Consider the following 5,460-nt stretch of genomic DNA (forward strand, 5'->3'; position numbering starts at 1 on the left):
TGCTGCAGAACCTCTTCCCAGAGGGCAGCAGGGAGAACAGTCCATGGTGGGGGTGTGAGGGATCTCTGATGATGTTACGGGCTCCGGACATGTAGCGCTGGGATGAAATGTCCTTAATAGAGTGAAGAGGAGCCCTGATGATCCCTTCTGCTGTCCTCACCACTCTCCTCACGTTCTTACCTCTGAATCGGTCTGTCCTCACTCAGATGTCTGCAGCTGGTTCAAATGCTGCTGCACACCTTTTAATGGAAAAACATAAAAGCACATTACCCCCTCCTGGCCTCCCTTCACTGGTTACCTGTTTATCTTAGAGTTTGTTTTTAAGGATTTAAACAGCTTATTATTATTATTGTTGTTGTTTTTTTAAAATTGTTGAGTCTTTACCCAAGCCATTTTACTAGATGTTATTTTGTTTTACCTCGTGTTAAAGTGCTCTTTAAATAATGATGACAATGATGATGATTATGATGACAAGAAACTTTTGCATCACCTCCAAGAAGCTGGAAAGAAAAGAGACAAAAAGATTTTTCACACCTCACTTAGTAACTCAAGGAATTATTTTAATCTAAATATTTTAGGCTAAAATATTAAACTGTTTATTGGTTGTTGTTTTTTCTTCAATCCCAACATTATGTTTAGTAATTTCTGCCAAAAGCTGCAGTATTTTGATTTAATTCATCTGAATGCAGTATTTGCATGCCATACTCTGATTGGATGGAAAGAAATGATTGGCTGGTGAGGTGGACAGTTTTTGAAGTCACAAGCGTGCGGACAGAATCCAGCGAGCGCACAGCTGGTGTTGGGCGTGGAAGTAGCAGGTCACGGGCAGACACGGAACCAAGGGACTGGACAGTGGGTTGAGAAGAGTTTATCAGAGTTGAGCATGCGGCAAACAGATTTGGAACGTGCGCGCAATGTTTAAACGCTGAATACCTGTCTTACTGCGCGCCCAAAAAAAGACACAAATATCACTAAAGAAGTTGATATAGGCAATGATGACTGAAAAATAAGTGGGTATACGCCGTATACCCGCGTGTACCCTGGACTACACCACTGCCTGTCCAACTTCATGTGACACCGTAAAGCATTGACACCCATTGTTCAGCTTTTTTTTTTTTTACAAACACGGCAAAATACTTTGTCATTTTTACTGTCGACAGGCTGCAGCCATGTCCAGAATGCCTCGTTTTCCACCCACTTTTGTTGAAATTTGCATTTTCTCATTCTCTAGCTCTTTGTCCGCCTCAAGCTTCTTTTCCGAACATTGTAAAAACGTACGGCCTTACGATCAACCAGAAGCAGTTCAGTGTGTTTGGTTCCGCGCAAACACGTCAAATCATTTATATCTGATATAATATATCTGACAAAACTGTTTTTATGAAGGTATTTTTTTAGAAAAAAATAAGGCATTTTTAATGCTACAGATAATTTCATTTAATGACTTTAATCCCACACCAGGGAAACCCTGGTGTGGGTTTTGTTGATGATAAACTAGCCGTGCCAATCGACTGAAATTAGATCTCTTTTGCATATTTCTTCCCTTTTCTCTCTCTCTCTTTGTCTTCCTCTGTTTGGATTTTTGCCGCATTTTGTTGAAGCCTTTCCCCCAACTGCTACAGCCCTACGTTCAAACATGCTAGGCTAGTGAGTTTGTTAGGATTGTTACTACTATAGACATTATGTATGTAGACACCTCGTTGGGTGGGTTCTGCCTAAGCTGCGGATGCGTCAGAGCGTCCGCAATGTTAAATGTGGCAAATCTGCAGTTAAACTCAGTCACTAAGACAGTATCAGAGGGACTTTATTGTCAGAATATACATTATATTTGTAATATTTTTATCTTTGTAATATTCAGAGTTTATTTTCGTATCCCTTTGGCTTCATTCTCCTGACTTTATTCTCGTAAAGAATATAAATCATAAGAATCTAACCAGGCCCTATTACTCCAGGACTAAGATAGTTCTGCAAACTATGACTATTCAGGAAATGTTCCCCCTTAATTCTCATAATATGATGTTTTTTCTCATAATATAACAACTTTTGTCTTTTTTACTGTATTCTCCTATGACTTTTTTCTCATATTAGTAACTTTATCTCTTTAATACTCCACCAAAAAGTCTGTTGCTAATCTGTGTCTATATCAGATCTAACTTGTTTTATTAGAAAGTAATAATTATCGATTGAGATTTCAGCGCCCTCTGGTGGACATATTGTAAACAAGAGAAGAGCTCGTCATTATAGTAGCCACATTGTTTATTTTTTTACAAAAACCAAACAGGGGATAGAATAAAGAACACATAGCAAAGCCAAGGCATACATTATTACAATACATTTATTAAGTACAAAATACACAAAAGCATATGCAAATCAAATAAATGATAAAAAAACTGAAGATTATTCGAAATCAAATACATGTACTGTATATACTCCTATAGATGTTTATAGCTGGGTTTTTTATGTACTTTAAGCAATGGTGTATATATTTTTATTTCCCTAACCACAACTGGAAAACATTTTGTTATTAAAAAAAACAAACAAAAACAAAACAAATCATTGCTTATTTCTTAACGTTTTATCTAAAGAAAAGGTCTAGCCCTAACATCCTGTAAAGTGCCTTAAGAAAACTTCAAATCATAATCATCTTAAATATGTAATATATTCTAGATTGGACTTGAAATTGAAAAGGCTGCTTTCCCAGGGACACAAAAAAATCATATTATTCTTATTTAAACATCAAATTGAACATTTGTAAAACTTATAGACTAAATACATATATAATAAATATCTTATTTCTGGTAAGTTAATTAAAGTCAAATTTACTTTGCCATTTTTTTTACCTTTAACGAGAAAATGTGGAGACGTCCTTTTTATTTTTTCTACGGAAAATCAAATATTTAAACAAATTTAAATGTATACACTGTGTGAAGTATATTTGCGCATGCTCAGAGCAGTCAAAGTAACATTTGAAAGGCGATTTAACTATTTTTTATTTAATTCTGTTTTTCTAATTTTTAGAATATGCAATATTTACGCAAATACAAAGATATACAAAAAGAAAAAAGACAAAAGAATAAAAAAGTAAGAAAAACAAAATATTGCCTACCCGGAAGCTATTCTGTTCGCGCATGCACAAATGAACTGATGGAACGGATCGTGCTAGCGGTACGGATGGGGTAGTGACAGGGATCTCGGAGCCGCTATTTTGTGCATGACACGTGGTCGGAGGTCATATGTCATCAGTACAGCCTCCTTACACACTGCACGCAAGGACGGAGGTCATATGCCGTCATAGTCACCATCTTGGGTAGGGGCCCAAGCATCCTGAAGCGGTTAGCCACAAGCAGTTATAACATAACATAAGCTTAGCTGCCGTCTGTCGAGTGCTACCGGCACTAGAACACTGATCTCTGTTTATTCACTGGGTATCCGATTGGTAGTAAACGTTGCTAAGAAGTCACCAGCTGCCATATTGGTACTCCTTGGTTACGAACATTCGGAATGTAAACAATACGTGTGCTACAGCACATAAATTTTGCAAAAAAACATCAAATTTATATTTTGCTTTCTGCTCATAGTAACAACAAGAAATGCACTATTATACTTCAATGTCCAAAAAACACCTGGAAACTCCCAACGATAAAAGAGCACTCATGGTTAATATATGTTCTGATTGTAGAAAATGCAAATGCTATTACAAGATTCATGTACTGTCATTCACACTCAAGTGTACAAGTATATCTATACATTACATACACAGCGTGTGTATGCACACACACACACATATTTCTACCTTTAATAACATTGCAAGTAACTACACACGTCGGCATGTTTATGGCGTGATTCCGTGAGAGTAGGGAGTACTGAGATGGCGGCAAGTGACTTCAGGTTTTAGGCCAATCGGATATCCAGTGAATAAATAGAGATCAGTGCACTAGAACAAGTTAGAAGCTAACCGTGCATATACATTGCTAGCGGCTAGTTTTTCCAGAAGCGTTCCCCATCTTGGCTTTAGGTCTGTTTCGGTACACTAGTTTTGCTACCTCAGAGCTATTCAGCCATGTCCTTTCAATGCTGTTACCTCAAAGTGCTGACATGTTGATTGTGATGGTTAATTGTGATGTCAATAAGATTCCTAACCAACTGTGAACTGATTTCTTAAGCATTGCTACCTCTCAATTAATCCATTTTGATTGACTTTATTTAGGGTGACCATATTTTCATTTGGGAAAACCAGGACACCTTGGAACGGGGTGGGGGGGGGGGGGGAGGGGGGGGGGGGGGGGGGGATGGGAATCTCTGTTCCCATGCATAGAGATGTCTGTGGCATGCACTCACTTAACATAGGCCTACGTAATCCTACAATAACATGATATTTACAGTTGGTTTATTAAAAATGCTTTTCAGTAAAAGTCAACAGCAATAACTCCAATAACAAATGATAATTTTATTCAAAATTTATTTATTAAAAAATGCTTAACAATTCCTGTAATGAATGAATAGCACAATAAAGGCCTCCCATTTGTCTCGACCCGGTCTGAAAGCGGGGAAACTCTTTTATAAATCATCGGTAAACATACATTTGCGCTTCGGCATGTTGTTGGCGTACTGACAGCCACGCTATCTATCTTCTGATTAAGAACAGGGCTGCCCGCACTGACGCGGCTCAGGGATTACGTCACACGCAGCGCAGTGCCCTAGTGTCTGTCAATTTAATGGTCCAATGAAGGTAATTTAAAAAACAGGACATTTCCTCACTTTCTAAAAAAAACCCGGGACGCCCGGGACAGGACGTGAAATACGGACATGTCCCGGGAAATACGGACGTTTGGTCACCCTACTTTATTTTCATTTGTTTTTTTATGTTCTATTGAGTAGTGTTTTCTAGTGTGTTATTAAGCAAAATAATTGGTGTAACAGGGAATTATCAGTTTAATAAATAGCAGCTTGTGAAATCGTAGATTTTTGTGATTATTTTGAGTCAGAAATTGAATGGTCTCTAAGAGTTATCGAATTATATCTTTTTGAGTTAATAACTGAATAAACTGAAACATTTTTATTGGCTTGTGGTGAAGGAGTAAGTAGTAGGATTAAAACCCAAGTTGCAATTATAAGTAAAGTTATCAACGTCCGCGACCCCATGAGGGATTAAGCGGGTAAGAAAACGGATGGATGGATGGATGGTTATCAACGTATTCTGGACTAGTCTAGCCAGTCAGTAACTGGTTAAATAAACCTTTTCCGGTATAAATAAGTTCATAATTGCTAATCAATTAACCAATTGTTAGTGCTAATCATTACAGGCTCATAGCCCTTGATCACAACCATCCATCCATCCATCCATCCATCCATCCATCCATCCATCCATCCATCCATCCATCCATCCATCCATTCTCCGTCATGCTTATACCTGTTGGGGTTGCGAGGGGTGCTGGTTTCTATCTCCAGCATTCAACGGGCGAG

This window comes from Fundulus heteroclitus, chromosome 7 (genome assembly GCF_011125445.2).
Source record: "Fundulus heteroclitus isolate FHET01 chromosome 7, MU-UCD_Fhet_4.1, whole genome shotgun sequence".
Lineage (NCBI taxonomy): Eukaryota > Metazoa > Chordata > Actinopteri > Cyprinodontiformes > Fundulidae > Fundulus > Fundulus heteroclitus.